The sequence below is a fragment of the Nicotiana sylvestris genome, chromosome 5 (genome assembly GCF_000393655.2).
Source record: "Nicotiana sylvestris chromosome 5, ASM39365v2, whole genome shotgun sequence".
Classification (NCBI taxonomy): Eukaryota; Viridiplantae; Streptophyta; class Magnoliopsida; order Solanales; family Solanaceae; genus Nicotiana; species Nicotiana sylvestris.
In genome coordinates, this window is record NC_091061.1 from 168,453,318 (window position 1) to 168,464,265 (window position 10,948).

Here is a 10,948-nt window from a genome sequence, read left to right on the forward strand (position 1 = left end):
ATCAAGCTGCAACAGACAATTTTTACCTGCATCTGAATAATTTAGATTTAACAAATTTATAGCCCAATATGCTTTATGTTCAAGTTCTACGGGTAGATGACAAACTTTTCTAAAAACTAGTATATATATAGGAAATGCCGAGGCATACGACACGATCCAACATAAAATTAAACTGTACACTGCCAAGGGTCGAAGGACGCGAACCATAAATATATATATATATATATATATATATATATATATATATATATATATATATATATATATATATATATATATATATATATATATATATATATATATATATATATATATATATATATATATATATATATATATATATATATATATATATATATATATATATATATATATATATATATATATATATATATATATATATATATATATATATATATATATATATATATATATATATATATATATATATATATATATATATATATATATATATATATATATATATATATATATATATATATATATATATATATATATATATATATATATATATCCCGCTCACGAAACATACATGTGACACGGTCACACATAGATGTAAGCCTAAAACTACCCGGACATGGGCATAGCTAGTAGCTACGTACTGACTCTCGTCACCTCGTGCGTATGTAGCCCCCACAAATAGAAGCAATTAATAATTTGGTTCACCTAGAAAGGAGACTTACCTCGCTCCGATGTTTCATAACCGGCTTCGAAGCCCTTCCGACGACTCAAACCGATGCTCAACGCTCAAAAACTATCCAGTAATTATGCAAATCCATTAATATATACGCAAATACCTATTATAATCCAATTTATAACAATTTCTAATCCCGATCAAAAAGTCAATAAAAATTACTACGGGCCCTCGTGACCGAATTACGAAATTTTTCGAAGATAAACATTACTCATAACCCCACGAACTCAAATATATAATTTATTTCTAATTCCATGGCCAAATTCGTGATTAAAATCCAAAATAACAAATTTTAGGTCTTCTACCAAAACTCCCACAATTTATACTAATTTCCATGTTTAAATCCTTATATAAATCATATATTTAACTTATAATAAGTGGGAATCACTTAACTTGACATTGATGACGAAGAATGAGCTTCAAACTTGCTCCAAGGCCGGCTCTCATGGAGGAAATGAGGTGAAAATGAGCCAACCAAACATGAGAACACACTACCCAACCCGATTTTCGCACATGCGGTCACTTGGCCGCTTCTGCGATTCCATAGGTATGGCCCCACTACTGCTTCCGCGGTCTTTCACCAGGGCCCTCACTCCGCTTCTGCGGCTCCACGCACGCAGGTGTGGTCCCACTTCTTCGGATCTCAACTGCATCTGCGGTCCATGCCTCCCCAGCAAAATTCCGCTTCTGCGAGTCCCTTACCGCCCTACGGGCCCGCACCTGCGGCCCTCTTCACGCAGTTCCGGTTAAACCAGAAGCCCATCTGCTTTAGCCCTTCCTCAAATTCCATTTTCAATCCGTTAATTGCCCGGAATCCACCCGAGGCCCCTGGGACCACATCCAATTATGCCAACACGCCCCAAAATACATTACTAACTTAGTCGAGCCTCCAAATCCCATCAAACGACATCGATATTACGAATAACAACCCAATTCAAGTTTAATGAACTTTAGAACTTCAAACTTCAACATTCGATGCCGAAACCTATCAAATCTCGTCCGATTGACCTCAAATTTTGCACACAAGTCATATTCGATATTACAAACATGGTTCAACTTCTAGAATTGAAATCTGACCCCAATAACAAAAAGTTCACTTCCGGTCAAACTTCTCAAAAACCTTAAAATTTCTAACTTTAGCCAAAATGACTTTAAAATGACCTACGAACCTCTAAATCCACTTCCGATTGCACTCCCAATACCAGAATCATCATACGGAGTTATTCCCAGACTTGGAATCCCAAACAGACATAGATAACACTTAAATGCACTTCAACCCAAATTTATGAAGCCCTTCCAAAAATGCTAACTTCCACAATAGGCGCCGAAATGCTCCCGGGTCATCCAAAACTTGATCCAGACATACGCCCAAGTCCAAAATCATCATACGAATATGATGGAACCTTTAAATCCTAATTCTGAGGTCGTTTACTAAAAAATCCAATCTTAGTCAATTCTTCCAACCTAAAGCTTTCGAAATGAGAATTTTCTTTCCAAATCAACTCTGAATTTCCCGAAATTCAATTTCAACCACGCGAACAAGTCATAATACCTGAAGTGAAGCTGCTCATGGACTCAAACTGCTGAACGACGTGCTAGGGCTCAGAACGACCGGTCGGATCATTACAGAAAAGGACCCATAAAATCAATGCCCCAAACATCAAATATTTCACACACAAGGATAGAGTTAAGAGGCATCTCATCCCTTTTTGAAATGTTATCGCTTTTATGGCATTTGTCGTAAGTGATGACATAATTTCTTGCATCTCTGAATAAATTAGGCAAAAAAACCCAGCTTCAAGCTCTTTTGCGGCTGTTCGTCTTCCTCCATAGTGTCATCCTACAGATCCATCATGATAGTGGCTTAGGATATTGTTTATCTCTATTTTTGGTACACATCTCCTGATCATACCATCTGCACAAAATTTAAACAAGTAAGGATTTTCCCAAAAATAGTATCTTATTTCTTTTTTGAGCTTTTTTCTTTGTTCGTAAGATAAATCTTTTGGGATCCATCCTCTAACTAAGTAGTTGACAATGTCAGTAAACCAAGGTGTCTGATTTGTAACTGTTGCGATTGTATAAACATGCTCATCAGGAAATTCCTCTTTGATATATGTTGTTTCAGTTGGAGGATTTTCCAAATGTGATAAATGGTCAGCCACCTGATTTTCTAAACCTTTTCTTTCTTTTATTTCATGATCAAATTCTTGCAAAAGAAGTATCCATCTTAGCAATCTAGGTCTCGCATCTTTCTTTTCTAAGAGGTATTTTAAAAAAGCATGATCAGTAAAAACTGTAACCTTCGTTCCTATCAAATAGGAACGAAATTTGTCAAATACAAATACTACTGTAAGTAGCTCCTTCTCAGTTATGGCATAACTATTTTGAGCTTTATTGAGGGTTTTACTGGCTTAGCAAACAGGCCTGAAAATCTTGTCTCTCTTTTGTCCCAATATCGCTCTAATTGTGTCACGACCCAAATTCCACATCAGGCCGTGATGATGGCTAACACCGTTGTTAGGCAAGCCAACACTGATCAACTAGTAAATTCTTGTTTAAATAATTCATATGTGATAACTTTTCCTTATTTATAATGAGAATTAGGAGTTTAAAATTTAAGCATAGTTAAATGGAAATGACAAATATACGAACTGAAATCATGCAAATAATAATAAAAAAGCATAAGTCTACTAATGCGTGTGGAAACACCTAGTGTCACAAGTGTGTGGGCAATTTAGTAGAATATATAAAACCATACTATCCTACTGGCTGGAAAAGAAATAGACAGAAATATATAGACATAGGAGAGATTCCAAATGCAGCAGAACGGCTCAAAAGGGTAGCTCACCGGAAAGTCTCACGCGGGGGAGTCCAATCTATGCGCCGGACTGATCGCCATATGCACATGCCTCAAAGCCTGTATAATCAAGTACAAAAGTGTAGTATGTTTACATAAAAATATGTACCCAGTAAATGTCTAGTCTAACCTCAATGAAGTAGTTATGAGGGGTCGACTTCGACACTTACTAGGGCCAACAGTATGATAAAGTGTGATTCTACACTAGCATGATATACAAGACAAGAAATATCTAAACAGTTCTTTCATTAATTTAAGAGTCCAAAACACTTCCTTTATTTAAGACAAGTAATCTCGCAGTAATAACTTGTATATTTAAACAATTTCAACTCTTTTATCACACACAAATACCGTCGAGGATGTTCGGCCGGATCCAACATGAATATAAATTGTGTATTGCTGAGGATCGAATGGCGCAAATCATAGATGCATATATTCACCCCTCTCGCAAATCATCCATGAGATGCGGTCAAGTATGAATACAGAGAATCACCCCGCTCGCGAATCACACATGCGACACGGTCAAATATAATTTAAATCATTCAAATCAAATTTATTTCTTAATTCCTTTTACAAAAAAAAATAATTCAACTTGAGTCTTTAAATCCTTAGAAGGTTCCCAACTTGATTCCATTTATTACAAATAACAAGTATAGTCAAGTAACGGCATCGACAAAAGATGATGTAAACCTAAACTACCCGGACATAACAAGAATAGTAGCTACGTACGGACTCTCGTCACTTCGTGCGTACGTAGCCCCCCACAAATAGTCACATATTAATTTAGTTCACATATGGAAAAATTTCCCTCGTACAAGGTTAGAAAAGAGATTTACCTCGTCCCAAGGCTTACTTCCAAACTCAAGAATGCGCTCTAATCCTCAAATCGGAGCCGAACAATCCAAAACTATTCAAATAGTGTAAAAACTAATCAATATATGTTCAAAAGTTTATATTCTAACTATTAAAGTGATTACCCAATCCAAATTAAAAGATTCTTAAAATTCACCCCCAGCCCCACGTGCCCGAATTCTGGATATTTTTGAAGAAAGTTGTTACTCATAGCCTTAAGAACATAAATACATAATTTTTACTAAGTTCCATAACCAATTTCGTGGTCAAATCTCATTTTTATCAAAAATCTAGGTTTTCATCTAAACCCTTGATTTTCACCAATTTTTACATGTTAATCTACCCATAATCTATGTATTTAACTCATGTTGTGTAGAAATTACTTACCTCAAAGTTATAGGTGAAAACCCTCTTCCAAGAGCACCAAAAATCGCCTAAGAGATGAAGTGAAATGAAATAAATGGCCTACGTCCCGCATTAAAAGAGCTGGACAAAACTCTTTGATGTCGCATTTGTGACATTCGCAAATGCAAGGGTCATAAATGCGACAAAAGCCTCACAAATGTGAAGCCTAGGCTTCAGCTACTGGGCCGCAAATGTGACCACAGAGTCGCAAATGCGACCAAAGAGTCGCAAATGTGACTTCTGTTAGGATCGCAAATGCGGCATAAATGTCGCAAATGCAAACACTACCTGGGTCGCGCTCCTTCGCAATTGTGAAGCCCTCCCCTCACATGCGAGGTTCGCATTTGCGAACAATCTCTTGCATTTGCGAGATCTGCAGCAAAAGCCAAGAACACCAGAAATCTGGTGTGTTTTCAACTCCTCCCACATGTCCGAAACTCACCCGAGCCCTCGAGGCTCCATACCAAATACTCATACAAGTCTAACAACATCAAACAAACTTGCTCGCGCGATCAAAATACCGAATTAACATAAAAAACCACGAAATGGACGCCAAAACGCATGAATATACTCATGAACTCAAAAAACTTCTAAAACACTTCCGCACGTCTGATTCCTATCAAATCAACTCGGAATGACGCCAAACTTTGCGTGCAAGTCTTAAATGACATTCTGGACCTACTCCAATTTCTGGAACTGAAATTCGAACTAGATATCAAAAAGTCTACCCTCGGTCAATCTTTCCAAAAACTTTAAGTTCTAACTTTCGCCAAATGACTCTGAAACGACCTACGGACCTCCAAATCCACTTCTGGATGCGCTTCTAAGTCCAGAATCACCATACAAAGCTATTTCCAGGTTCGGAATCCCAAATAGATGCCTAGAATGTAAAAATCCATTTTAACTAGGGCTACTTATCGGGTGGATCGGGCGATTATTTACTCTTAACGGTTCGACTTAACGGTTATCGGCTCTTAAATATATTAATCCGCTAGCCACCCGATAAGATATCGGACGGATTGGTATCGGTTTAGTTATTTTCCGGCAGTTTATCGGCCTAGTTCAATCTATATTACGGTGTTACTAATAATTAGTACATACTAGCTAAAAGCCAACAGTGCTTCAGCACTTCCAAACCTGTTTCTTGCCTTTCATAGTTCACATATGGAAAAAATTTCCTCTTACAAGGTTAGAAAAGAGATTTACCTCGTCCCAAGGCTTACTTCCAAACTCAAAAATGCGCTCTAACCCTCAAATCGGAGCCGAAAAATCCAAAACTATCCAAATAGTGTAAAAACTAATCAATATATGTTCAAAAGTTTATATTCTAACTATTAAAGTGATTACCCAACACAAATTATAAGATTCCCAAAATTCACCCCCGGGCCCATATGCTCGGATTCCTAAAATCGAAGAAAGCTCTTACTCATAGCCTTAGGAACATAAATATATAATTTTTGCTAAGTTCCATAACCAATTTCGTGGTCAAATCTCATTTTTATAAAAAATCTATGTTTTCATCTAAACCCTTAATTTTCACCAATTTTTACATGTTAATCCACCCATAATCTACGTATTTAACTCATGTTGTGTAGAAATTACTTACCTCAAAGTGCTAGGTGAAAACCTCTTCCAAAAGCTCCAAAAATCGCCTAAGAGATGAAGTGAAATGAAATAAATGGCCTAAGTCCGGCACAAAAAAAGCTGGACACAGCCCTATGATGTCGCATTTGTGACACCGGGTCTGCAAATGCGAGGGTCGCAATTGCGACAAAAGCCTCACAAATGCGAAGCCTGGGCTTCAGCTGCTAGGTCGCAAATGTGACTTCTGTTGGGATTGCAAATGCGGCATAAATGTCGCAAATGTGAGCACTGCCTGGGTCGGGCTCCTTCGCGATTGCGAAGCCCTCCTCACAAATGCGAGGTTTGCATTTTCGAGATCTGCAGTAGTAGCAAGAAACAACATAATTCTGGTGTGTTTTCAACTTCTCCCACACGTCCGAAACACACCCGAGCCCTCGGGACTCCACACCAAATACTCACACAAGTCTAACAACATCATAGAAACTTGCTCACATGATCGAACAACCGAAATAACATCAAAAACCATGAATTGGACGCCAAAACGCATGAATTTAATCATGTACTCTAAAATCTTCTAAAACACTTCCGCGCATCCGGTTCCTATCAAATCAACTCGGAATGACGCCAAACTTTGCGTGCAAGTCTTAAATGACATTACGGACCTACTCCAATTTCCGAAACCGAAATCCGAACCCGATATAAAAAGTTCACCCTCGGTTAAACTTTCCAAAAACTTTAAGTTCTAAGTTTCGCCAAATGACTGAAATAACCTACAGACCTCCGAATCCACTTCCGGATGCACTCATAAGTCCAGAATCACCATACGAAGCTATTCCCAAGTTTAGAATCCAAAACAGATGCCTAGAAAGTAAAAATCCATTTTAACCCAAATTTATGGAATTTGCTCAAATTCCCAACTTCCACTATTAGGCGCCAAAACGCTCCCGGATCATCCAAAACTCGATCCGGACATATGCCCAAGTTTGAAATCATCATACAAACCTAAACCGTCAAATCCTGATTCCGAGGTTGTTTACTCAAAATATCGACCAAAGTTAAACTTGGCCTTTTAAGCCAACCTTAAGGAACCAAGTGTTCCGATTTCAACTCAAACTCTTTCAAATCCTGAACCAACCATCCCCGCAAGTCATAAATTAGTACAAGCAACTATGGGAAGTCTTATTTAGGGGGACAGGGTTCTAGAAAGCAAAATAACCAGTCAGGTCATTACAAACTGCTATATCACTTGCATCACACATTATTTCAAATGGTTCGCTCTAATCTGGAGAAACAACAATTGGAGCATTAGTCAAATATTCCTTGAGAATATCAAATGCTTTCCTACAATTATCTGAAAATTCAAACTTCACATCTTTCATCAGTAGGTTAGTGAGAGGTTTTGAAATTTTTGAAAAGTCTTTTATAAACCTTCTGTAAATGCCCTAAAAACTTCTAATGCCTTTAATAGTGGTAGGAGGAGGTAATCCTGCTATAAAATCAATTTTAGTCGTATCAACTTCTACTCCTTTAGCACTAATTTTATGTCCTAAAACAATTCCCTCTATTACCATAAAGTGACATTTTTCCCAGTTAAGAACTAAATTTGTCTCTTCACATCTTTTAAGCACCAAAGTTAGATGATAGAGACAATCTTCAAATGTCTTACCAAGAAGTATAAAATCATCCATGAAAATTTCAAGAAATGTTTCAGTCATATCTGAGAAAATTGTTGACATATGACATAATCCAAAAGGCATTCTTCTGTAAGCATACGTACCTTGGGGGCATGTGAATATAGTTTTCTCCTGACCTTCTGGAGCAATCGGTATCTGATTATACCCTGAATATCTATCAAATAAATAATAAAAACTATGGCCTGCAACTCTTTCAAGCATTTGGTCAATTAAAGGCAAAGGAAAATGATCTTTCCTTGTGGCCTCATTAAGTCGTCTGTAATCAATACAGACTCTCCATCCTGTGACTGTTCTAGTAGGTATGAGTTCATTATTTTTATTTTTTTATTACGGCCATACCTCCTTTCTTTGGTACTACCTGCACTGGACTTACCCAAGGGCTATCAAATGTTGGATAGATGACACCTGCCGCTAGACGTTTCACTACTTCTTTCTTGATAACTTCTTGCTTTGTTGGGTTCAGTCTCCTTTGGGGATGGACTAATGGCTTGTAATTATTCTTCATAAGGATCCTATGCGTGCAAATAGCTGGGATGATTCCATTGATGTCAGTTATAGTCCAACAAAAGGCTCTTTTATGTTTTCTTAAAACTCTAATTAGTTTTATTTCCTGTTCTGCAGTCAAAGAAGATGAAATAATTACTAGAAATAATTCAGGTTCAAGAAAAATAGATTTCAAATGAGAAGGAAGAGTTTTGAGTTCAATTTTTTTGTTCAACTTCTTCTGGTGAGACTTTCTCATTGTCTGAATGCTTTTCCAACATTTCAACTTCTTTTCTGATTGTGGTGTCATCATCACTTGTGGTACCTAACTTTGTCAAACATCTTTTCAATGAATCAATAATCAACTGATTGTCTTTATATTCATCTGCAAGGCCATTCAACAAATCAATTTTAAAATAAGATGATAGTGACTCATCCTTAGGATATTTCATTATTTTTTGCATATCAAAAATCACTCTTTCCTCATCAACTCACAAAATTAATTGTCCTTGATGGACATCAATAATTGCCCTTCCTATTGCAAGAAACGGTCTCCCTAAAATCAATGCTACCTCAATATTTTTTTCCATTTCAAGTACTATAAAATCTACTGGAGATACAAATTTATCTACTCTAACGAGGACATTCTCAAGTATTCCTTTCGGATTTTCAGTACTTTGATTAGCCAGTTGCAGAGACACACTAGTGTTTTTCATTTTACCAAGTTCTAATTTTCTGAAAATTAGAAAAGGCATTAGATTTATTGAAGCACCCGAATCCCATAATGCTTTTTCAAAATGAGCACCTCCCAATGTAAAAGAAATTGTAAAGCTTCCTGGATCACCATGTTTTTGTGGAAACTTATTTTGAAGTATAGCACTACATTTTTATGTAAGCTTAACCACTGAAACTTCTTCCAATTTTTACTTGACAAAATTTCTTTAAGAAATTTAGCATATGCTGGCATTTGCTTCAAAGCATCTGTAAAAGGTATGTTAATGTAAAGCTGCTTTAAAATTTCTAAAAACTTTGAGAACTGTTTGTCAAGCTTCTCTCTTTAGATTTTGGGGAAATGGGTACAGAGTAAGGATTTGTCATCAATTCATTTTCTTGTACCTTTTTTCCTTTATCTTTTTGTTCTTTTAGAAGTTTAGAGACTCTTTTATTCGCACCTTCATTTACCTGTTCAACTTCTTGTGGCTTTCCTTGTCTATTTGCATATGGATCATCAAGAGTTTTACCTGACTACATAGAGATGGCTCTGAGGTGTTCCTTTGGATTTTTGTCGGTGTTAATCGGTAAATCACCTTTTATTTGCCCAGACATGAGGGTTGCTAATTGGCTTACCTAAATTTCTAAATTTTTGATGGCTGAACTTTGACTTTCAACCTTCTCATCAGTAGCCTTAATGAATGTGTACATCATGTCTTCAAGACTTTGCTGATGAGCTCTTTGGGGCTGCTACTGATTTTGTTGAAAATTTTGTTGTCCTCTATTTTGATTTTGAAAACTAGGTGGTCCTTGTACTTGCTGCTTTTGATTAAAAAATCTTTGAGGATTTTTAGCACCATTAGGATTACTCCATTTAAATCCTGGGTGTTTTGTGCCATAGGACTACCGAATGAGTAATTATATCTATACCAATCACATTTACATGTTCCTCATTTTGTGTTGAAGCTTGACACACATGATTGGGATGATTACCTCCACAAATGTCACAATTCTCAAGTTGAGATGACGATTGAGTATTTACCCGAAAGGCCTCAACTTTTTGTGTTAGAGTTGCAATTTGTTGCGCTAATGAATTCCAAGCTTCAACTTGATTGACTCCTGCTGTTTTTAATAACCATTCTGTCAGAGGGCCATTGAACAACATTTATTGAAATTTCATTAAGCAATTGCATGGCTTTTGCAAAGGTTTTGCTCATTATGGATCCTCCTGATGCCACATCAATAACATTCTAGCAGAGAGTTTAAGACCATGATTAAAATATATAAGATGTCAGGATCTTGGATACCATGGTGTGGGCATTTTCTTAACGTTGCCTTTAATAATTCCCATGCTTGGTATATAGATTCAGAATCTGTCTATATAAAATTATTGATTTCTTGCTTCATTTTAAATGTTTTTGCAGGTGAAAAATATTTATTAAGTAATTTCTGAATCATTTGGTCCCATATTGTAACGACCCGACCGAATGTTTTGCTTTCGAGAACCCCGTTCCCCTAAATGAGACTTCCCATACTTGCTTTTATGGATTTATAACTTGTGGGGATGGTTGGTTTGGGATTTGGTAAGAGTTTGGGTTGAAATCGGAACACTTGGTTCCTTAAGGTTGGATTAAAAGGTCATGT

General features: G+C 36.6%; 1 non-coding gene across 1 annotated transcript; it reads left to right on the plus strand.

Annotated features, from left to right (window-relative positions):
• The first annotated feature begins 10,607 nt into the window (after positions 1 to 10,607).
• Positions 10,608 to 10,714, plus strand: LOC138869839 (small nucleolar RNA R71). Its single transcript, XR_011400090.1, has one exon. It is a non-coding gene; the product is annotated as a small nucleolar RNA R71 (small nucleolar RNA).
• Positions 10,715 to 10,948: the final 234 nt, after the last annotated feature.